We start from the raw sequence: 25,792 nt of genomic DNA on the forward strand, positions 1-25,792 counted from the left end.
TCAATCTGCTTTTGACAACCTCTTACAATCGTAACAATCTGTTCCAGAAGTTGGTCATGAGAATCATACCATTTCAAAGTAGCATATGAAGCATATTTCCAAATATCCTTTCTACAATACCTCAGTGACAAATATGCCCTGGCTTCACTTATTCTAATTTGGCTAGGATGGCTACAGTAGTTGTGCAATTTTTGTGATCTATGAGCTTTTAATTACGTCTATCAGCACAGCATAACCAAGAGGCATGTTAGCTTTCCACAGAAAATAAATAAAAGAGGGTTTAATTATTTCATTGCATTTTTAAAAGGCTGTGGTCAAAGAAAACATTTTCTTCCAAATTTTAACAGTACACTTCATCAAACAGCATGTATTCTTTTTTAATTTGTATGTTAGTTCACAAAGAAAAAAACTGGATCCAAAAGAATTAATATTATCATGGAGATAGAAAGTATAATTTCAAATATAATTATTAAAGAGGATCACCAAAAAACCCTTAAATGATTAAATACTATATGGGGTCAAAGAACTGAATGCTGACATCATGACAGTTTACCAAATATACTTATAGTCTTTCATAAATATACTTTTCTATAATCATGGTAGAAATACAAAAACTGGTGGGGGGGATGCTCTGCCTTTGAACTGCAGGCCCAAGTTTGCACTGCAAAATGTAAACAGAGCCAGTATAAACATAAAATTCAATTAACTTAATTAAATACAAATATGAATGTTTATGTTATGGGCTTAGTCCTCAGGTAATTTCTTCCATTTATCACATTAAAAATTACAATTTGGTAATAGGTTTGAGGGCTTGATGTCTGCTTCCAAAGCTTTTGATGATTAAATATAGGCACATAGCCTCATTGGTACACTTGGCTAATGAGCTGAGAATTTCAGACAGAAAGGAACTTCAAAATATGAACTTCTGATATAGGAAAATTTAAAATTATTTAATAAAATTATTTTTTTTTCAAAACAGGTCATATCCAGGCCCTACATTAGATAAAAGAATTTTCTCAACAACAATGTGAACTATCATAAACAATACCATAAAATAAAACCCAGAATTTTTCCAGCCTGGTTCTTTTAAAAAGAACCCTTATCTTATCATCATCATCATCATCATCATCACCATCATCATTATCTAAGTATGATAGCTTTACCAGTCAGATAAAGGTCAGTTGTTCTTCTTAAACAGGTTAATAGTTGTTAAGAGCAGCAGATACTTAAGAACATATGCAGCAGGGGTGAAATCCAGCAGGTTCTAACAGGTTCTGGAGAATCAGTAGCAGAAATTTTGAGTAGTTCGGAGAATCAGCAAATATTACATCTGGCTGGCCCCAGAGAGGGATGGGAGGGATGGGAATGGAGATTTTGCAATATCCTTCTCCCTGGAGTGGGGGTAGGAATGGAGATTATGCAGTATCCTTCTCCTGTCATGCTCATCAAGCCATGCCCACCAAGCCACACCACACCCACCAAGCAACACCCACAGAAGCGGTAGTAAAAAAAAAATGAATTTCACCACTGATATGCAGCGTCCTGCTGAATTGGATCCTTGGTCCATCTAATCTAGCTCTCTTTTCTCACAGTGACCAGCCAACTACACAAGGAAACCTACTGATGTCCCAGCAGATGGCCTTCATACTGTCAAGACTAACAACCATGGTCACCATAGGTTCCATGAATTGGTCCATCTTTTTTCTGAACCCAGCCAACCTGGTAGTGAGTACATTTCATAACAGCAAATTCCAAACCTGCATTATAAACTGGGGGGGGGGGGGGGTATTCTTGCGTCCACCCTTATTCTCCCAGATTTTAATTCCATTGGGTGACTTCTGGTTCTAGTACAGATAAGTCATGGACTTAGAAACAGTTCATTAAGTGACCATTCAAAGTTATAAACAGCACTGAAAAAAGTGACTTATGAACCCTTTTCACACTTACGACCGTTGTAGCATCCTCATAATCACATGATTTACAATTGAATGCTTGACAACTGGTTCATATTTATGACAATTGTACAATCATGGAGTTATGTGACCATCTTTTGCGACCTTCTGACCAGCAAAGTCAATGGGGGAAGCCAGATTCACTTAACAACTGTGTTACTAATTTAACAACTCCAGTGATTCATTACCAAATGTGGCAAGAAAAGTTGTATAATGGAACAAAACAAATTGTACGCCACCCAGAGTCCGCCAGTAGTTGGGCAGCTTATAAATCCAATAAAACCTAAAGCAAAACCTTAACAAATTTATCACTCAGCAACATAAATTCTGGGTTCAGTTGTGGCCGTAAATTGATGGGAATGGGGAAAATAGTTTCTCCTTGTACATTCCAATCATATCTCTTCCCATTTACCCCCTTTCTAAACTAAAAAGCCTCAAGTATTACAACCTTTCCTCAAAGAGAAGCTTCTCCAGCCCCCTGAACATTTTAATTGGCCTCCTCTGAACCTTTTCTAGCTCTATATCTTTTTTTTTTAATGTGCTTTGGCCAGAGTTGCAAGAAATGTTCCAAATGCAGTTGCAGCATTGATTTATATGATGTCATGATATTGTCATATTATATGATGTCATGATATTGTCGTATTGTATGATGTCATGATATTGTCATATTATATGATGTCATGATATTGTCGTATTATATGATGTCATGATATTGTCATATTATATGATGTCATGATATTGTCGTATTATATGATGTCATGATATTGTCATATTATATGATGTCATGATATTGTCGTATTATATGATGTCATGATATTGCCGTATTATATGATGTCATGATATTGTCAACTTTGTTTTCAATATTCTTATTATCCCCAAAACGCTGCTGGCCTTTTTGATCGTGAATTCATACTATGTCAATGTCTTCATTGAACTGTTTACCATTACTCCCATATTTCTTTCCTCATCGGCTACTGCTTGCTCTGATCTCATTAGTACTCAGGATTTTGGGGGGCAATGTGCATTATTTTACATATAGTCACTAAGGGTGTGTTCTAACTTACCTCACTGCCAGTTCGCTTCCTCCTACGCCAGGGGTATGATACTGAAAAATCCCAAAAGAATTCTCCCCCAAAAAAGCTAAAACAAGATGGTGATACATGTGCCAGAAACACGGCTTCTGCGCATATGCTGAAGGAAAAAAACCAGGGGAATTTTTTAAAAAAAAAAGTTCAAAGAAACTCAAAAAAAGAAATGGCAGCGTCCACAGACAAGCACCCACAGAACCGGTTCCGTGGTGTCATCGTGACATCACCAGCAGCTTGCTACCAATTCAGGTGAACCAGTCCAAACCAGGATGAACCCACCTCTGATACTCACATTGAAAGGACATAACCCCTTTATTGTTTTTGCCACTTTGAAAAAATTAGTGTCATCAGCAAACTTAACTATTCTACTAGCCATGACTGATGCCAGATATTTTATAAATATGTTAAAAAGTTCTAGCCCTAGAATGGAAACATTGGAAGACCTAATTAGTTGCATTCCTCCAATTTATTCTTGCTTTCTATTTTTGTAACCAGTTTATTTATTTTATTTATTTATCAAGCCCTAGAAACTGCTCATCTCCTTCACAGAGCTGCTTATCCACAAGAGGTTCTGCTTTTTTAATTGTGCAACAGTTCAGTTTATTGAGAAGTCTTTGATGAGGGACTTTATCAAAGACTTTTTGAAAATCTAAGTAAATGAAGTTGCTGCAAGTTTATTATTACTCTAAAAAAAAATAGTTGTGGTAAATTAATTAGAATGGGCCTTTCCTTACTGTAGCCATTTTAAGTATTTTTGAGCCAGTGTCTCCAAATCTGGTAATGTTATATATCCTAGCAGTTCCTATTATCTTCTTTGAAACAGATGTTAACCTCACAGGCCTATAATTTCATGGATCTCCCTCTGAAACCCCCTTAAAATTGGAGTTACATTGGCTACCTTCCAGTCCTCAACTCCAGAGACCAATAGCAGAGAGAGGTTGCATGTTCTAGTTAAAAGGTCCACAATCTCAGCTTTAAGCTCCTTAATAACCCTTAGGTAGATGCCACTGAGGGTGGATGTGATTTGTTCAGGTTCAATTGGTCAGTAAGGCCTAGCATTTCTTCTCCTCACTAGAAGGCTTAATTCATCAGATTCCTTTCCTGAGATCAGGAGCTCAAACTCACAGATCTCCCCAATTTTTCTCTTTGAAAACAAAGAGTTCATCCAGCTCCACCCAAGGAACCAACAGCCCCCCTGAGTGTCTTCCCGCTCTAATGTACTTGACAAATAATTATTTATCTTCACAGTTTGGGCCATGTACTGCTTAGATTTTATTTTATTTTATTGTCTCCCTCACTGTCTCTTTGAATTTCTTTTGCCAGTCATTTGTTTTCTTCATTATACGTCAGCTCTTCAAGTTAGGCCAGATTAGCAAATCAATGTTATGAATGCTAACACTATTTATTGATAGGGTTTCACTAATAGAAACTTGCAAGTTGGAGCTTCCCCCTCCTCTCTGCCTTACTTTTAAGAATACCAGAAAAAGTCAAGTCTGAGACTTTTTTCTCAAATTACATTTGTGTTTTGGATTTCTTTTATCTGACTTTTATATTAGGTCAGGTTGTCTTCCGCTTTGTAAACGGTATCTGTTTGACCCTAACAGCTCTTTTCACAGTAAAGATAGACCTTGAGTTCACTTAGTGACCATTTGAAGTTACAACAGACCTGAAAAAAATGACTTCTGACCATTTTTCATACTTGCAGCATCCCCAGAGTCACGTGATTTACATTTGGATATTGGCAACTGATTCACATTTATGACGGCAGCAGTGTCCTGGAGTCAGGTGACCACCTTTTGTCACCTCCTGACAAGCAAAGTCAATGGGGAAACCAGATTCACTTAGCAACTGTGTTAGTAATGTGACAGCTGCCGTGATTCACTTGACAAATGTGGCAAGAAAAGTTGTAAAATGGGACAAAGTCACTTCGCGAATGTTTCACTTAGCAAAATAAATTTTGGGGTCAATTGTGGTCGTTACTCAAGGATTACCTATATTAATCAACCACGTACCCTTTCTTCTTAGACTTTGGGGCCATGTTCCTAATTTTAGGAATACACTGTGCCTGAACCTCTTATTGTCATGATTTTAAATAACACTAAGCTTTCTGAAGGGATTGTACCTTTCCACTCTCTCTTGAGAAGTCCTCTTTTTTTTTTAATCAAAGATGGCTGTGTGGGACTTGCTATGTAGGTTGTACTTTCTCTGCTTTAATGCACAAATCTTCTTGTGCCTGATGCAAGCAGCATAAACCTGGCAGAGATTAAATGACATATGGCAAGTTTATGAATAAACAATGCATTTCACTTTAGGATCTTTTTCATCAGCTGGGCTACTGCTGTGGGGGTCCCTCCAGAGAAAAAGACTATATTTGATTGGAAATATTTTTTGATTGTTCACAAGATTACAGCAGCCAGCCTCATCTGACAATCTCATAGTAGAAGCAGGAGAGAGGATACAGGATTGATGTCAAGTCATACTTCAAATCCCATGAGCCCTTTTGCAGCATAACCCATAAAAGGAGAAGTTTTAGGCTTTCTTTTCTTATTCATTCCTGTCTCCAAGATTGAAGGTGGTAACACACTTAGAATCTATGCACTGCTGTCAAAGGCAGGAAGATACCAGACTAATAACATCCTAAGAGTTATAAGCATGTCAATCCTCTTTATGCAACAATAGGTCTTCTGTTTCAACCATGAAAAACTTTAAAAGGCAAGTGTGATCTAGGGAAACTAGTTATTAAGGTCCAGATCAATGCATCATTGTTTATGGCATGTGAGCTCTTACCTAGCAGAATATCTGAATTCATTCTGTCAAAGCAGTATAAATTCTTTCAATGTGGCGCTACTTCAAAAGTCATAAGAACAAATCCAATTTAATTCCTGCTCCATACAAAAACATGGAGAAAACTATCTTATCAAGTCAATAATTTCTGACTCAGTGTATTCCACAACATGGTAATTCCTCTGTTCTTGAGGTTTCCACAGAAAAAGCCTTTCAAAGTGCTTAAAATTTATCACCTATACCTCTCCTCCAAAATGGAACAATCCCTTCAGGAATACAGAATCAATGTATATTTACTGATTGAGTCGAGTGATAAACAGAAGCATAATCATTATCATTAGCCTCTAACTGCCTTAAGCTATTCAAATAACTTTAAATACAAATAGGAACAATGATGTGGGTAACATATTTACTTTTTTCCCTCACTGGGGGCCTTCTAAATGGAACAGAAATTCCCACCTGGGAAAAACAACACTCTCCATTTTATAAACAAAGGGAAACACTGTGGATTTTCAATATGGGATTCCAATTTGCATCAAAGAACCAACATTATATTCAAAGAAACATGTCTTTGTAACATCTATATAGCTGTCCATCTTTTAAACCAACTCTGAGCAGCTCCCAATCAAAAATTAAAAGGCATATAAAATCATTTCAAAATTTTAAAACTCAATTGATCAATACATTGAAACACTAAAAACAACAAAAACCTGGCACCAATCCATTGTAATGAAGGATTATCTAGTCTTCTCAATGCTTAAGCGGAAACCAAGTCTTCAAAGCCTATAGAAGGATAAAAGAGTGAAGATGTGCCAAACGTCTGGTGGCAGAGTGCTCCACAGGGCATAAGCTGTCATGAAAAAGGAATGCTTCCTAGCTCCCATGAGATGATAATATTTAAGGGAAGAGACTATGAATGTGCCCACCCTATCTGAACCCGTGATAGATATCCTTAGGGAAGGGCAGGCAGTTCTGCAGATAACCTGGCCATATGACATGGATGGGTGGGTGGATGTGGAGCTTTAGAGGAGATTATCAGCACTCTGAATTGTAGGCAGAATGAAACTGGAAGCCAGTTCAGTTTGCACATCAGAGATGTTTTAGGGGCAAAACTACAGGTGGCCCATTAATGTGAGTCCTGCTGTTTTATGGGCCAATTGACATTGGCCCATAAAACAATTGACATTTCCATCCAAGTGGTCTTTAAGGGCAGCTCCATGTACAGTACATTGCAGTCATGTTGACAGGAGGTGATCAAGACATGACTGACCATGTAGACAGGAGGTGATCAAGACTTTTTCATGACCGTGAGCAATTGTTGCCTAATCCGCTGTTGTTTCAAGAACAAGAACCTTTACCTTCAAATCTTACCAATATTTTTTTTCCTCAACCAAAAATTAAAGGCAGCACACTATTGCTAAAATTGCAATTTAGTATGCTCTAGGTTTTTCAATAGCACCGTTAATAACAGAGAAATTGTATCCAAATGAAAAATCAGTAACTGCATCTATGAAGAAGGGTTTTTTAAAAAAAACAAATGCCATTAGCATGATGTTAGCATAATGAAACCATAATTTTCAAAGGCAACACAGCACAGCCTAGCTCATAAGTCAACTCAAAGATATATAGATGTGAAAAGCTGATTCCAAGTAGAAGATGCTTCAGTATTTCTAAGATATAAACAACATTTCAATGCTGTTTTTATTTTCCCACCGCCAAGCTATACACAAACTACAATGTAAAGCTAGTAAATTAGACTCCAAGGGAAAAATACTGCATTTGTTACCAAGTCAAAATGCTTAAAAATTGCATCGCACGGCTCACTTTTTTAGATAGCAAGAACTACCTAAGCCATTTGTAAAGCAACTTCAGCATCTTGTTCTGGTATCTGGGGAAAATGAAATCACACAATAAAATTACTCTACATCTCTCTGCTTCACAAATAACTACTAAATCCTCATCTTTTACTCAAGGATACAAGCAGAAAAATCGCACTGCTGCACTCCAATCCTTTAATTTTCATTTTACTGGGTACCTAAATGAAGGGTAATCTTGTCAATAACCTCAAGCACACACATACACACATGCACACCCACATACACACCTGTGCGTGCATGCCTGCACACATGCTGCGCACACAAACACATCCAAGACACAGCATTGCCCCATCAATACTGTAGATACATGGGGAGACGTTTTGTGTTTGATTGTATGAGAAAAGAATAATATGAGGAAGAAGAAATCTAATACCTTCACAGGCAAATGATTAGATTTTTTAATTATCCCCTTACCACTTATAAAAAATTTAATCCTTGGGCAAAGAAAATTAAACATCAAACAAAAGTGTATCTGCACAGGCACAACGGTGAACTGCTTTGTGCTCAGATCGGCCCATGAGTAATCATGCTACCTGTGAGTCTCTTATGTCCTCGTAGTTCATTTTAAATGGAAAAGAAAAAAATGAAATATGATAGGACACCCCCCCCCCCCCACGCTTTCTCGCATATAAAAGCATATGTAAATCTTCCATACTGGCACGGTAGTTTGCCATTTCTAAAAAGGAGATCTAAGTCTAGTTCTTGGGAAGGTTTCTCAGCAGGTAGCAGGATTTGAATGACCTTGTCTTAGCTCAGAAAGTAAGCAGGGTCAAGTTTATCAAAATTTGAATTCCAGGATCAGCCAAAAAGACATCTTGGAAGAAGACAAAGGAAAAAAAGCCTCCATACTGTTGGCAAGTTGAAAAAAATACTTTCATTAGCCACCCAGAACTCCAACTTGACTCAGCAGCATCTTTACCTTAAAATCAAAAGACTTACATCACACCTCAACTTTCTCTAGGCCAGTGATGGCGAACCTAAACAGCTTTACTAGAATAAATTGCAAAAGATTTAAAAATATAGAAGTTTATTTTACCATTCCATTTTTTTTCTAAAATCCAAAAAATATATGAAATAATATACAAATAAATAAAGAACAAAGTGTACATGTAGCATTATGGACTTAAGAAACTTATGCTTTCTCTAGTTTTCTTAAGAAAAATTCAGCCTTTTTATACAAACAGCACTCCCCACTTTATGTCTATATGTCTCTACATATACAGTACCATGTTTACCTGAAAATAAGACTCTGCCTTAGATTTTTTTTTTAACCCTGAAATAAGCGCTTGGCCTTATTCCCATGCATTCAGGGAATTATCAGGGGATGTTTTATTTTGGGAGAAACAGGGTACTAAGGATTGAATGGGATTCTAAATGTATCAATACAGCAGACTCATGTCAGATACTATCAGTCACAATGAATTTATCCCAAATTTAGCATGAACTTGGTAAAGATGTGATTGAAACAAGATGATATCGTAAAGTGCACTTCATAACACTTGAGTCATTTTCAGGAAGAAAGTTCTTATGCATTTATTTATTACATACAGGTAGTCCTCGACTTAAAATGACTATTGATCCCAAATTTCCATTGTTAAGCAATGCAGTTGTTAAGTGAGTTTTGCTCTATTTTAGGATTTTTTCCCCCATAGTTGTTAAGCTAATCGCTGCAGATGTTAAGTGAATCATGAGGTCATTAAGTGAATTTGGCTTTCCCAATTGACCTTCCTTGTGGGGGAGACAGTTGGGAAGATTATAAATGGTGAACACATGATAGCAACAGGAATAGCACTTAGACTTACCGGTATATACCACTTTACAGCCCACTCTAAGCAGTTTATAAAGTCAGCATATTGCCAACAATCTAGGTCATTTTACCCAACTCGGAAGGATGGGAGGCTGAGTCAACCTTGAGCCGCTCAGGATTGGACTCCTGGAGTAAGCTGGGAGTTAGCCCTGCAGTACTGCATACTAACCACTGCACCATCTGGGACAATGCAACTGTGATAAATACATGCTGGTTGCCACTGCCCGGATTTTGATCACGTGACTGTGGGGATGCTGCAATGGTTCTAATTGCTAAAACGTATCATAAATCACTTTTTTCAATGTCACTGTAACTTCAAACAGTCACTAAATGAATGGTTGAAAGTTAAGGACTACCTGTAACTTATTTTGCGGTCTTATCAATACATATTTGAAGAATTATTGCCGTGTGGTGTAAGAGTACATTCATAACAGAACATTATTCAAAACTCTAAAGTATAAATGTATTTCAATCCATTCCAACTCTATACTTCTTACTGTTGTATCTACAAGCTGCCTTTGTTGATTCCACTGGTAGAAATGACTGTGTATCTTCCATCTGTCATATGCTTCATATAATTCATCTGTCTCTTAACATGTTTGCCTCAAAACCTATGCAATAAAAATGAGATGCACATTTCTTATGTGAAGCAGAAGGACCTAGACAACCAAAAGGGGCAAGTGAGAATGTTCAGCAAATAATACTATATATATGATATATGTATTCATCATCTATTATTTTACCATCACAAGAGATATCTTCACAATTAACAATCAAAAAATAAAAGGCAAATGCCTTGATGCCATCCACCATGTATTAAACCTTATAAGAGAAGGAGGAAAAGGAGGAGGAGAATAAGTAGAAAGAGATTTATAACTCCCCGGCAAGCATTGCCCATAGGGAAAGATGCTGAGAGTTGTAGATTAACCGCATCTGAAGGATCCCAGCCCTTCAGTCTTTCCTATCTCAGCAATCCACGAGCGCCATATATAAATCAGAAAATTTTGCAGTTCATCTAGCTGCTTATGAGGACTGTCCAAAAGGCAAATGAAGCAATGAATGCACCTGAGGTCGAAAAAGATAATTACCTTTGAATGCAGTAAGTCAACAGTCAATTGCAGAGAAAAAGGAGGCATTAGGGAACCGAACGGGAATACATTTACGGGATATTGCTGTCAACCTTGGAGGAAGAAGTAATGTCGCCATTTGTCATAAGCTGGAGGTAAGGTTTACAATGACTCAGTACAGTGTCTGCGGCTTGCATTTCAACAGAGTTGTGGAATTTTTGCTTAGATAAATTGGGAATAAATCCACAACAGAAGTGATGTTTGAAATTCTAACTAGATACTGTGGTCCCAAGTGCAACATGCATATATTTCGATACACAATAACCTGCAAGGACAGCAGTACCACACCGCAATACCTCCAGAGAGGCATTCAAGCAGTAAATCAGGAAAATGAAAATTAGAAAGCAGCAGCATTTGAAACATAAATATGACCTGTAGGACCTTATAGCATGGGTTGCTGTGTCCTTTTCCCCCCCAACATCAGCAATTGTGGACTAATTATAAGAGGAACTCAAGCTATTCAGTGAAGTACAGATTTAAATGACTAGGTAATCGCTCACCATATCATTATACTTTAATAAGATCCTAAGAATACAGGAGGAGACGAAAAGTCAATAAGTTCACTCATGCTACTTCTTTCTAAGCAGCAGACCCCACCATGTTAGGGCTCTGCAGCACTTCGGACCAAAGAGGCAATCTGATCATCTACTAACAACTTTCCAAAAGCATCTGTATCTTTTTCCAGGGTCAGATAATGTCAAAAGATAAATTAGCTTTACAGCATTGCAGAATGTCTTTTTTGCCTTCAAAACTGAAGTGGTACACATCCAATATTCTTAGAGTTGAAAGATGTTACACATTCATACATTCAGTAACCATGTGTGAGACATTACAATAACAACTAACTATAGCAGGCATTTCCAACTCATGATCCATAGGCATCATGTGGCCCTGGACAGCTGGTAATAATGTGGTTCCAGTTCCACAAGATAATTTAAAAATATTTAAAAATAAAGGAGGTTGTATGTATATTAACTATTTTTTGAAAGGCAGCTGAAGACAATTCCTTTTCACTCAATGAAGCCCAGGCAAGCCAAAAGATTGGACAACCATGAGCTATCGTTATCATTTCTTCACATCAAAAAGAAACAGTTGCAAGAGTTATGAGAGTTTTGTTCCCAAATCTCTTGATCCCACATGAAGAGGAAAAAAATACCACACATCTCTGAAACAGAAGCATTAGGAGGATACTGGAGAGAATGTTAAATGAAAACATGACAAAATAGAACATGAATTGACGAGAAATCTATGTACAGTCAGCAGCCATGAAAATACAAACCAGTGTGAGAACTACTGTACTTCCTGTATATTGCCTTGGGTCTTACAGCGTCATAACTGTGAAAAATGCATGAATTAATAAATGCATGTAAGCTCAGAGCAGGTCATTCTGTTGCTTTGCAAAAGCAGGACTTGAACTTCTCCAGATGTTCCTGTGCCAAAAAGGAATGTGGGGTTTTTTTGGTCCTCTTCCTGGGCTTCCCATAAGGACAAAGAGATAAGTATTTAATCCAAATCATTTTCTTGTCCCCATTAGTAAAGTAGCATTCCAATTTTTAAAAGGAGCGGTTAAAAATTTAATCAGATTCAGTTAAAACTGCTTCAACATATGGAGCTTTTCTATGTAAATTTCTCTACTGTATAAAAATTGTATTATCAATTCCCAAAAGCGACTTTTCATAGAAATTCTAACTACATTTTCTAGTGCCAATTTCTAGCGCAGGATTCTGTGAAGTTCTTAAAAATAATTCTGCAGAAAACAGAAAAATACATTTCTTTGAGAAACAAATGTTCCGTTTTCACATGAAAGTATCTTGAATGTTAAAGAAGTAGCACACTTTTTATATAACTGTGGCCATATATAAAATGTCATTATGTAGATTCAGAAGTAGGTTTCTACAGAATTGCAGGTACAAACACAGATAGCATTAACAAATATGATAAACAAGAACACACCTGATAACTGGGAAGAAAAACTCCCTCAAGGAATTAACACTCTTATTTTTAAGGAAAAATAAGATTGTGTATAGCTGTCACTTTTCTCAGTCTCTAACTAGCAATTTGTTTAAGAGTTGATTTTGGTAAAGTACCTCGATTTGAAAGTGATTTCATTCTATTGTGTACTGGTTTTAAGTTGGACTCAATTCTGGACTTTCACCACATCTGGAATTAAAGGTATTGCATACTGACCCCTAAGTTAACCAGAATCCAATACCCATCAAAATCTGCAGATATATACATGGAACTGCAATTCCCCAAACAATATTACCATGAAGACTGGAAATTTTTGAAGACGCAGTCCCAAAACATTCAAAGTAGGAAAGGATTAGGAAGGCCAGCTTGGTTGACTAATGAGAAATCTTTAAAAATAGACAGTTAGGAGATACCATGTTCCCAAATAATCTGGATCAATACAACCATAACTCAAACCATAACTCAAACAGGAACAAGTGTTTGCATTTGGACAGGGAGTCATTGCTCACAGTCACTCATGCCCTCATCACCTCGAGGTTCGATTACTGCAACGCTCTCTACATGGGGCTACCTTTGAAAAGTGTTCGGAAACTTTAGATCGTGCAGAACGCGGCCGCGAGAACCATCGTGGGGCTTCCCAGATTCGCCCATGTATCTACAACACTCCGTGGCCTGCACCGGCTGCTCATCAGTTTCCGGTCACAATTCAAAGTGTTGGTTATGACCTTTAAAGCCCTACATGGCATTGGACCAGAGTACTTCCGGAACCACCTGCTACCGCACGAATCCCAGCGACCAATAAGGTCCCACAGAGTTGGCCTTCTCTGGGTCCCGTCGACTAAACAATGTCGTTTGGTGGGCCCCAGGGGACGAACCTTCTCTGTGGCAGCCCCGGCCCTCTGGAATCAATTCCCCCCGGAGATTAGAACTGCCCCCACCCTCCTTGTCTTTCATAAACTACTCAAGACCCACCTATATCACCAGGCATGGGGGAGCTGAGACACCTTCCCCCAGGCTTTTTATATTTTATATTTGGTATGTATGTGTTGTTTGGTTTTAAATATGATAGGGTTTTATATGTTCTTTATTAATATTAGATTTGTTTAGCTATAATATTGTTTTTTATTATTGTTGTGAGCCGCCCCGAGTCTTCGGAGAGGGGCGGCATACAAATCTAATAAATAATAATAATAATAATAATAATAATAATTATTATTATTATTATTATTATTATTATTATTATTACTGTATTATTATTATTATTATTAATAGTATGTGCCATGCTAAGGCTATGCAGTTAAGTCGAACTCAAATTACTGATATTTGGGATCAGCAACTCCGTCACTAAGCAATGCCAATATAAAGTGAAACATCATGTGACTGCACCCCATTTTTGACATCAGGTCTGACTTGTTAAGAAAATCATGCATGTCCATTAAGCATCAAACCAGATGACCACAAGTTGCAACTTCCTGCCAACTTCCCCATTGCCTCTGCTTGTCAGACATGATCATAGGATGCTGTGAACATTGTAATTGTGAATTGGTTGCCAAGAGCCCCAATGACAATCATGTGACTCTGGGGAACCTGTAACAGCCATGATAGGACCAGTTGTAAATCTTCGTTTCCAACACTGTCATGACTTCAAATGGCGGTTGAATGAGCAGTCAGTAAGCAAAGAATACTTTTAATATAACTGCAGTAAACTTATTCTAGGGGATAACCTGACCTTAGCCAAATGAAAAAAAGAAAAAACATTCCTTTTTTAAACTCACCATAAAAAGATGGCCCTCAAGAAAAGTTTAGTAGTAGTCTAGGACATTGGGGACGGGATAAACACATAAATTTACCTTTTAGTTATTTAAATTTGATTATGATGCACCTTTAATCTAATTAAGAAGAAATTCAAGTACCAAGTACAAGTTTGTATTCATAAATGCTTGATCCTCAATAGGAGAGTAAATAAATAAATAAAACATCTATATAAAGCTTCTCACATTATTGCCAATATATAAGAGTTGAAAGTACATTATTTAAAACACTGAAGCCCCATTTGGGAAGGAGGAGCTGAGGAATCTTTTGGCACAAATTTTAAAGTCACATGAAATTATTGGGCCCTTGTCTGAAAAAAAAAAGTTTACAAAAGTTTAGCTTCACATTCCAAAACATTTTGCTGATACATTTATTCTGTCTACCTTCTGTTTTTTTCTGAGTGTTGCTTGCACAATTTAAAGGATGTTCTCCCCCTTGTTATTTTAATTTATTGGCAAAGAGGGAATTGAACATTGTAATACATTTCAGATGGGGCACCACAAAATCTCTGTGCCTGATTACTCACATCTCAATAGACTGAAATGAGTTCTGAAAGAAAAAAAAGCTATAAGGAGCAAAAATTGTCATTTCACTCTCCAAATTTAAAAAGGGAAGGTGAGAATTACTTGAAAGGCAGGCTACTGATGAAATTAAAGACTTCTATTTGGATATGCTAAATATAATCCAGGCATTTCAACCATAACAATTTCTAACATCAACCTTCTCCCTCTGTTTCTTCTGTGGAAAGTCCAATGGTATTTGAACCTAGGTGAGTAGGCATACAAGTAGAAAGTGCTTTAACTGGAAAGTACTCTGGCTTGACTGGTTTGTAGTTCAGGCCATCCTAAATCAGAATTTATGAAACAAGAGTCTACACTACATCTTCCTTTCCTTACCATGTAAAACAATAAAAGACTAATTTGAATCAGGCTACAAACCAAATTATATTAGCTTTCATCAAGAATGCATCCATGGCTAAATGTAACACTTGCTACAAAATCATTGGGGGGGGCAGCTCTATAATTAGCTGCATTTTTTTAATGTGTTTACCGAGTGACAATATTATTTTAAAAGAAAGCCTTTCCACAAATTAGATTGTCTCAAAATCATAAGCTGGGGATAAATAAGAATTACACATCTTTCAATACTTAAAAGAAAATGCACATATCGACATGTACAGATTGCCAAGGCACTGTTCGATACTGCCCCCTTTTGCCAAGCGAAGCCAACAGCCGAGACTTACATCCAAACTTTTCCTAGTTGTGCAAATCCCCAGAAATGTATTGAGCGAAATGTGCAGCCATGACAAAACTGCAGAAAAGGATAATAAATCACAGACTGAGAATCTTAGACTCCCAGTTAAACCTGGATAAGAAAAAGTTTTATTCTTTGTCGCTGTAGTTCCGGATGAAGTCCCTTCTCTCTGCCCACTCTGCCGCTAAAGATCCCACTGTAATTAGAACATTATGCAAGGGTTTCATTATCCTATTTATCCTCTCCACTGAAGCACCAAGCAAGGGGGGGGGGCATATATTTTTTTTCAGATACTTCACTATAGCCTGGTTATGGCAATTAATGCATTTATGCCTGGAATGAAGTCCCACAGATTATAATGGCATTTATTTCTGTACTGGGTGGTGCTTTCAGCTCTGTCTCACCTCAATGTCTTTAACAGCATTACAATTAACTCAAACAACTATTTCTTCCTCAGTCATATTAAGTTCATTGTCTCCAGGTTCTAACCAGATAACACTGAATTTTATTCTCAGCATTTTATGGTATGAGCCAATGTGGCTGAAGTCACAAGTCCTCCACCAATACTTATAATAAGAAAGCAATAAACACCACACACACCAGTTATGTGCCAAAGCACTTTTTACCAAATTACAAGTCTGTAGCACTCATGTATTGTTAATTGCAAAGACTGTGCAAAAGTAAATTTACTGAATGCCGTGAAAACTACAGGAACTTCCTAAAAGACCATCCCAGTACAGTCATCTGAACAAATTAACGTTCAACTAATCAACATTGTACCTCATATAGAACTAACTGCAGAACACGAGACCAAAGTTGCTCTAAGACCCAAAGAATCCCCATTTCCTAGTAGGATGCTTGCAAGTTTGTTTCAACAGCCGCAAAATCCAATTTCCAGTGGTTCTCAATCTCAGCAACTCTAAGAAGTCTGGATTTTAATTCCCAGAATTCCCCAGCCAGAAAAATAATAATTCCAGTAAGGAGACTCAGAGGTCTTAGGTATCACACCGTACTCCAACAAGTAAAACTGTCTTCTTTCAAAATCAAAACTGAGGGAATCATATTTTCAGATATTGTCTAAAGTTGTAACTGAACTGTAACTTTACAAACGTAAAGATGCACACACACTCCTGTTAAAAGATGCTAGCGGTCCCAAATAATGTTTGCAGTAGTTACAACAAAATAAACTTCATAGTCACACAACCTTTGCATTGCTTTAAGTAATAGGGATCCATGTAACTTTTTTTTAAAAAACCCACACAAAAGACTTAAGAAAAAAGCTTTTAAATAAAGCTACAAACTAGTCAATCATTCATCTTGCTTCATAAAATGTATAAACTTGCAATGCTATGGTGATCTAGTATATACAAGAAAACAAATCACTGTTGGCTTAAAAAATTAAATTGGAAAAAAAATCAAGCTTACAGTCTCCTCAGGAGCCGTAGCCTTTATTCCATGTAAATACCTTGCTTGAGGCACAGTTAGTGCTGCCCTTAGGGGTATTTTATGTTTGGGGCTAAAAGATGACCCTTTAAAAAGCAACATTCCTTAAAGCAACTCTTAACCCAGAATGTCTATAACAACAGACACCATCTCCCTGTTAATTTCCTACCTCCTTATTCAAAATCTTGTGTTAGAATTCCTCAATGCACAGCTCAAGCATCTCTAGCAGGACTGTAAGATAAACAGTCTTAAGATACCTGGGATACTCTTAACACCGGCTCTGCAGTTCTCTGTTCCAACAACACACCGCAAGGCTGAACAACACACCACTCTCCCTCTACTGCTTTATTACCCAGAGACTCTTCATCATAAAGCACAATCCGAAAGGGGAGGGGAAAAGTTCTCATCAGTAAGAAGAACAAATGATTCAAATAGATGCTGCCTCTATTTTAAAACTCTGAGTAATTTGTTTTGAGCATTAGCAGAATTCACTTCCCACCCCACGCTTCCAGTGTGTGACTGCAATACTTTTCCTTGGTTGCCTTATTGGTCTGACACAAGCAGCAAGTTAACTCTTCCAAGAACAGTACAGATGAACAAAGCCTCATCAACTCCTCCCTCCCACCCACCCCCATAGCTATCAACTGCCTTTCTTTCCAACACCTCTCCCCCCCATTCAACAGCCAAGATTTTCAAAAGAGATGGAGAAGGGCTCAGGCAGGTTAGCCCTGACTCAAACTTCAGAGGGCTTTTCCAAGTTGCCTTTCCTGCCCTTTATTACAGGGGTAAGGGCCTGATTTCAACTCCCAGAATTCCCTTTGCTTTGCTGGCTGGAGAATTCTGGGAGTTGAAGTCCGCCAGACTTAAAGTTACCAAGATTGGAGACCCTTGCTCTATTACAAGGGAACAGGGGGATAGTTTGAGAGGGAGGTGGGGGTTTTTTTTAACCTTCCAATCAGAAACAGAAAAAGGAGGTTAATTTGGAACAGAGATTCAGTTTCCCCACTCCTGGTCAGAAAAAAAAAGTAAAATAAAATCAAGGGCTGAGACAAAAGCCATGAAAGGTTTAGAATTTAAAAAGCAGGATTAGCCTTGCCTCAACTTCCCACTTTCTCTCCCACCACTCCAATCTTGGGGGGGAAAGCAATTTATTTTTCTGCAAGACTGGAAAAGCTCTTAACTGTTTGCCACACCACCCCCAGGCGCGGTGTGCAACATACCAAAGGCAGAAGTGGAACTGTTCAGGAATCAAGACCAACAGATTTCTTAGGTGAGGAGTTGGGGAAATAAAAAAGGCACTTAAGAGCACTGGAGGGGAAGACATTGTGTGTGTGTGTGTGTGTGTGTGTGTATGGAGCGGGAGAGGAGGGCGGTGCAGGTCTTAAACGTATTAGACTCCATTTGATGTATTTTCTTATCCCCCCACCCTCCCTTCTCCAATTCCCCTTCCTCTTATTTCCAACAATGCATGAAACCAGAGAACCGTGCAAGCTTTCTCCGCTTCCCCTCCGCTTTTGATCTTCATCAGGACGTGAGCAGAAAGTTAATGGGGCCAGCCCTACCACAAAGGCAAATTACCATCCGAACACAACACAACCGAAAGAGAGAGAGAGAGAGAGAGAAGAAATATCTTCCGCTTCAGAGCCGACTTTTCCGACTTGCCCCCCACCCCCCCAAAAAAGGCATTCCTCTCTCAGCTCAGCATCCCCTCAAGCTTTCTTACTGCTCGCAGCCCACCCACCCACCCCCAAATTCACGGACGGAGAGAGAATCCTGCGATCTAAACGGAATTAAGCAGCGCTAACCAAGCTGCCGGCGATTTGGGAATCTTAAACGGTTGCAGAAACACCATCGCTAGCTTTTTTTTTCCTTTCTTTTTTTTTTAACCCGAAGAGGAATTTGCCGCGGGGCCCCGTTGCTCAGATGCTTCGCATACATACACACATACATACATACATACATACATACACATACACAGAGAGAGAGAGGGGGGATCACAATGCATCCCAGGAACCATCCAACAAAAAGACAGAAAGAAAAAAAAGAACCACCACCACCACCCACTTCCTACATCCGTCCCTTCTTCCTCCTCCAACGCCTTTGTTTCTCCCTAAGGATCCGACCGGAGAAAAGGCCGATGCAACAACCTCCAGCAAAGAAAGAACCAAAAAAAAAAAATCCACAACCCGGCAGACCCAAAAAAAAAAAAAAAAGGCTTTGCGTCCCCATCCTTTTTTTCCCCAGCGACAGACTACGCCTCCCTTCCTCTTCCTCCCCTTCTCCTTTCTCTCCCCCCCCCAAACTCAACTTCCTAAACTTTACAACTTCCTCCTCCACTTTGGGGTGGGGGGGAGAGAAGACGAGGAAAAGAGAGAGTTTTCCCCCCTCCCTCCCTCCATCTGGACGCCCCCCTCGCAGAGCCGAGAGTTGGATGGCATGCGAACTCACCCTTGGCGAGGTCTCCCGGGCGACGGCGCGCAACTGTGTTCACCCGCACATCTTTTGAAACCAAAGCCTCTCAAACCAGAAGAAGAAGAAGAAGCGAGCGAAGGAAGAAAAAAAAATAGCAAGAAAGTCCCGGCAAAAGCGGCAGCGATCAGCGTGCTCCTAGTAAGCCACCTTGACGTTTCCTCCGACACGAAAACCCCGAGCGAGCGGGCCAATATCCCACCGCCGACTGCAGTCGCCCGGGAGTCGCCGTCCTCCCTCCTCCTCCTCCTCTTCTCGCTCCCTCCTTTTTCCAGCCAGGAGCCGTCCACTCTCCTATCAGAATCGCTTCAACCTTCTCCATCAGGAGGGGAGGAGACGGAGAAGGAAGGAGGGAGCAGCCAGCCAGCCAGCCAGCCAGCGAAAGGGGCTGCTTGCCCCCACAACGGGCTGATGTCAACTCTCCTCTTTGGAGAGTTCCGCGCGGCAACTTAAGTCGCCCGCAACTCCCTTTCAGTTATAAAGGCGAACCTGGGCGACTGAGAAACGTTACGATTTCCAATGCTGGCTTAAAAGAGGCAACAAACTGACTCCCTGTTTGGAGACCTAGAAGCATCCCTCCTTCTCTCTCTCTCTCTCTCTCTCTCTCTCTCTCTCTCTCTCTATCTATCTTATCTCTATCTATAATCTATCTATCTTTACTCATCTATCTTTCTCTCTCTCTATCTCTCCATTTATCTATCACTATCTATCTATATCTATCTTTCTCTTCTCTCTCTATCACTATCTCTCTCTCTCTTTATCTATCAGTCTATCACTATCTCTCTATCTCTTTCTTTCTTTCTCTCTCACTATCTACCTATCTCTATCTATCATCTATCTATCTTTCTCTATCTTTCTATCTATCTTTATCTATTATCTATCTATATCTATCTATCATTCTCTTCTCTCTCTCTCGTCTATTTGTCTGTCTGTCTGTCTGTCTGTCTGTCAACATACATATACTGTACTGTATATATAAATATAAACTCTGGAGCTTACCTCACCACTTTATTCTCAATGGAGATTCTCCTACCGTTGGTTTGCTTTGCCCTTTCCCCGCTTCTGCGCCCTGGAAAGATCACTTTGTCTATAGGGAACGAATGCCGTCAGTCTCCCCTCTTTCCCCCCTCCTTTTCTTTTCCATCCAGGAATGGGGGTGCGGACCGATTTATGCCATGGGTGCCTGCCGAGGGCCGAAAGAGGAGAGGAGGGGAGAAAGAGAAGGAGGGTGTTTCATTCCCACGCCTCGAGCTTGCGCGTGCAAACGCCGATGGCGAAGGGCAAAGCTTTAAAAAAATGCCTTTTAACTTGCCGGTGCCAAAACGGCGTTGAAAACCGTTCGTGGCCTGCCCCGGCAGGTCCGGCAGAGGAAGAAAAATGTCCATCTGGCGGGAGGTCCAAAGCGGGCTTTTTTCTTGCTGGGACCCCCTCCCTCTCCAACACCGCCCTCCCTGAGGAAAGGTTTAACCCCCCCCCCTTTTAAAAAAAAAAAAGCCCTCAAAGCATGCCTTATTTTGAGCAAGCCCGAGGACTTAATAATTTAATAATAATAATAGTTTTTAATAATGACTTATTCGTTATTACATTTTCTTTTTTAAAAAAATAATGTTTTCCCTTCACCGTCTTGCTTTACTCGGTCGTTTTAATTTTTAAAAAATAGTTTTATAGAACGTTTTTAATTGGTGGTTTTATCTTACGCCTCCCGGAGTCGCTTCGTGTGAGGTGGGCGGCCATATCAACCTGACAAATACGCAAAGGGCTTAAAAACCGGACCTCCTCCATTTCCAGGGAGTGCAAAGGTGACCTGGGCCAAAAGGGTGCGTGCGTGTGTGTGGAAAAAATGGCGGCTCTACTGGTGCCCCCAAGAGAACGGGCGCCAGCAGAAAGTTAGACAAACTCTCTTGCCTTCTTCGGTGCACGCGCAGGTGGGCACTGTGGCAATCCGATTGCAAAAAGGATTTTTTTAGGCTGCAGGAGAAAGCTGAACCGTAGAGGGCAGTAAGGGACCGAGAGACGTCTGCTCAACGGGTCAAGTTTGGAAAACGGAATGCAAAGAGGAGAAAGGCCACTTTTAAAGAAACTGAAGAGGAAATCCTGATGAAGAAAGTAGTATAAACAAGCCAAAGGGCTTGAAGCTGAACGACATCCTTGCAGCAGGAGAGGCCTTCAAAACGGGGATTTTCGAACTGAGTTGTCCTGGGGAAACTTGGAGGAGGAGGAAGGAGTATTAGATGTCCCTTGAGTTAGTAATGATAATAAAGGCAGGATTAAAAAAGGAAACAAAAATGTGGCTCTTGGCATTGCACCAAGGACATATTTGGCAAAGCAGCAAATAAACTACTACACTGCTCAAAAAAATAATAAAGGGAACACTTAAACAACATCATCGCATCAACTCTCATCGCATTTCGGACATAAACACCCTAGAAAATATCCAAAGATTTTTTTTACCAGAAGAGCCCTTCACTCCTCCACTTGCAACGGAATACCCTACAAAACTAAACTTTCGATCCTGGGTCTTGAAAGTTTAGAAGTTCCTCGCCTCAAACATGACGTAAGCATCGCCCATAAAATTATATGATACAATGTCCTTCTGGTCAACACCTACTTCACCTTCAACCTCAACATCACACGAGCACACAACCGATTCAAACTCAATGTAAACCGCTCCAAACCCGACTGCAAAAAGTATCACTTTAGTAAGCGAGTGGTTGAAGCTTGGAACTCATTACCTGACTCTATTATCATTTCCTAACCCCCAAAACTTTACCCTGAGACTGTTCACTGTTGACCTCTCCAGATTCCTAAGAGGTCAGTAAGGGGCGTGCATAAGTGCACCAACGTGCTTCCCGTCCCCTGTCCTAGTGTCTCTTTATATCTTACTATTACCATGTATATCAGGGGTCCCCAAACTTGGCAACTTTAAGTCAGCATAGCTGCCTGGAGAATTCTGGGAGTTGAAGTCCACAAGTCTTAAAGTTGCCAAGTTTGAAGACCTCTGATGTATATGAATACTACTATTTCTAATGCTCTTCTAATCTTTTATACATGTATATTAATATGTTTATTTCTCTACATCCCTACATTATGTACTCGACAAAACAAATAAAATAAATAAATAAATAAATAAACACAATATAACTCCAAGTAAATCAAACTTCTGTAAAATCAAACTGTCCACTTAGGAAGCAACACTGATTGACAATCAATTTCACCTGCTATTGTGCACATTCAACTTTGTACAGAACAAAGTATTCAATGAGAATATTTCATTCATTCAGATCTAGGATGTGTCCTTTGAGTGTTCCGTTTATTTTTATGAGCAGTATATTCCATGCAGAATTCCATACTGACAAACATCCTAAAAAGCATCTACTCACACATAAATCCAATTATGTTCAGGGAAGCAGCTCTCCACAATCTCGACAATATTTTAATTTGAAAATAAATTTTCCTCATTTCAGATTTTCCTAAAAAAAAAAATTCAAGCAATTTTAGCTGCCTTACTAAAAAGTCAAGGATGAAATTGTCATTTGGACAGAGAATTTCCTGCAGATTTGGAGGCTGAGGGCTAGCCATCAATGTAAAACCCGCACGGGAAATTTTAAAAAACAAAAGCATTCTGCTCCATGAAGCAAACACGTTGTGCTTTCAAATGTTGATACGATTTGCGGTGGGTCATGATCCAGCTCAAGCGAAACCAGACAATTTAGATTAGTCTGGGGATCCACTGAGGCAAATCCAAATGCATTTTGAAGATGCACAGATGCTACATTTCACCACTATTGGGTTCCTACATGGAAGGGAGGGACGGTGCACCAGTAGTGGACATCGATCTGCGCATGCAGCTCCAAGTGATTGGCAGGCAGGCGGGCGCATCGGAATGAGATTTGGCTTCTGCGCATGCACAGGAAGCAAAATCTCGCGAGAGGATGTATGCGAGAGAGATTTCAGGCATTTTTCACTGAAACTACATACACTGCACATCTCACAAGATTTGCTTCTTGCGCAGAAGCCAAATCGCACTCCAATGCACAATCATGCACGCGCATCAGTATTAGTAGCGGCAGTAAGGTTTGGGCAAATTGGTTGTTAAATTATCCATCCCTTGCTATCAAGGTAGATCCTGGGCGCTGCGCTGTGCTGCAATGGAGAAACAGGCAATGGAGTGGCCGGCACGAGGGAATAAAACTGCTTTCCTTCCACCTACCCTCTTTTCTCTGCACTGGAAAAATGGGCTGCTCCGTTGCCCATTTTCCCAGTGCGGACCCAAGGATCCACTTTGATTTGAGGGGGTAATTTAACAAACAGTTTGCCCAGGGTCATGTTGGCCATTGCGGGAGGCTCGTCACGCATGTGCAGCGGAACTGGAGGATGAGGATGGGCCATGCCTTCCACAACAGCCAACCTGACCCTGGCAAACTGGTTGTTAAAGTATTTGACTCCCATCCACCATGTCTTGCACCTAACCAATGACTTTGTGCTACTAAGTGCTCTGATTCCCCTTCCACTTTTCAGTTCCTCCTGAGTCCCTTCCCTCTCTGCTGCCACCTATGGCCTTTTCTCCCCACTGTTTGTCAATCTGAAACACCTTTTGCACAATAGCAATAGCACTTAGACTTATATACTGCTTCATAGTGCTTTTACAGCCCTCTCTAAGTGGTTTACAGAATCAGCATGTTGCCCCCAACAATCTGGTGTCCTCATTTACCCACCTCGTAAGGATGGAAGGCTGAGTCAACCTTGAGCCGGTGGTGAGATTTGAATTGCTGAACTACAGCTAGCGGTTAGCTGAAGTAACCAATAGTGCTGGACTCTAACTACTGCGCCACTCCAGCTCTTATGGGGTGTCTTACACTGTCGCTAGTCTTTACACAGACCAAACACAGATGTTCTGAATGCAATCCTGCCTGTTCTTTGCACAAAACATTTGGTACTCCTTCAATTGCTTTGAAAAATTATCCATTTAAAGGAAAGAAAGAAAAAACCTTAAAGTCAACTATAGAAGTTCAGGTAGACCTTGATTTACAACTGTAATCAAGACCTGCAACTCCGTCATTGAGCAATAAAATGGTAAACTGATCACACGAACATACACACAGAATAACTTTATTGTTACTTTGAATGTACTGTACACAAATCAGCATACAATAAATTGAAATGACGTTGCATACAGCTCTCAGAAGGTTTCCACCTCTAATATAAACATAAACATGACAAGATAAATAGGGAGGGAGGGAGAGAAAGAGAGAGAGAGATGCATGTACCCACATATATTATATGACACAGAAAGAACACAGTCTAGTTCGGATGTATACATGTACACGGTGAGAAAAATGAATCTACGGAGAGGGGCGGCATGCAAATCTAATTAATAATAATAATAATCATCATCATCATCATCGAGCTGCAACGACTCTGCCATAAGCCAGTGAAAGTGGTCCCAGTGGTACTTGGCACGCTGGACGCAGTGCCAAAGGATCTCAGCGGACATTTGAAAACCATCGGAATTGACAAAATCTCCATCTGTCAATTGCAAAAGGACGCTTTACTGGGATTGGCAAACATAATTTGCCGCTACATCACACAGTCCTAGGTACTTGGGAAGCACCCGACTGGTGATGAAATATGAAATCCAGCATAGTGATCTCGTTTGCTGTGTTGTACCGACATAATAATAATAATAATAATAATAATAATAATAATAATAATAATAATAATAATAATAATAATAATAATAATAATACCAGACGGATGGCATGGGGAACAAAGCTGTTGGGTAATCGTGCTAGAAATACTTCAAAACCTCCTCCTTAAGGGGAGAAACAGAAACAGACCATGAAGTGGGTGGTTGGGGGTCTCTAACAATGCTTTGAGCTCCAAGCACGTAGCGCTTACAAGCAGTATCCTGAATGACAGGAGCAAGCTTCTTATAATCTTCTTCAATGTCCTTACCACTCTCTGAATGGACTTTCCATCTGAGGCAACTTACACCAAGTTACAATAGCACTTACAGTTGCTGTTATTAAGCGAATTCCACACAGTTAATGATATCATACAATTGTCATGCGCAACCTCATACCTGCTCCCTCGTTGACTTTGCTTGTTGGAAATCAGCAGAGAAAGCTACAAATGGCAATCACAAAACTAGGCAATGCTGCAACAACTTTGAAGACTAGCTGAAGTCTCATTGAGGGCTATCAAACCA

The 25,792-nt window shown here is 39.6% G+C and overlaps 1 protein-coding gene across 2 annotated transcripts in view; it reads right to left on the reverse strand.

Moving 5' to 3' along the window:
• Window positions 1–20,780, reverse strand: part of SEMA5B (semaphorin 5B) — a 622,390-nt gene extending 601,610 nt beyond the window's left edge. For both annotated transcript variants that reach the window (XM_070730236.1, XM_070730229.1), the window contains exon 1: window positions 20,584–20,780. The gene's annotated coding sequence lies outside the window, so the exon portion shown is untranslated. The remainder of the gene's footprint in view (window positions 1–20,583) is intronic.
• Window positions 20,781–25,792: the final 5,012 nt, after the last annotated feature.

The sequence above is a fragment of the Erythrolamprus reginae genome, chromosome 1, assembly GCF_031021105.1.
Source record: "Erythrolamprus reginae isolate rEryReg1 chromosome 1, rEryReg1.hap1, whole genome shotgun sequence".
NCBI classification, from domain to species: Eukaryota; Metazoa; Chordata; class Lepidosauria; order Squamata; family Dipsadidae; genus Erythrolamprus; species Erythrolamprus reginae.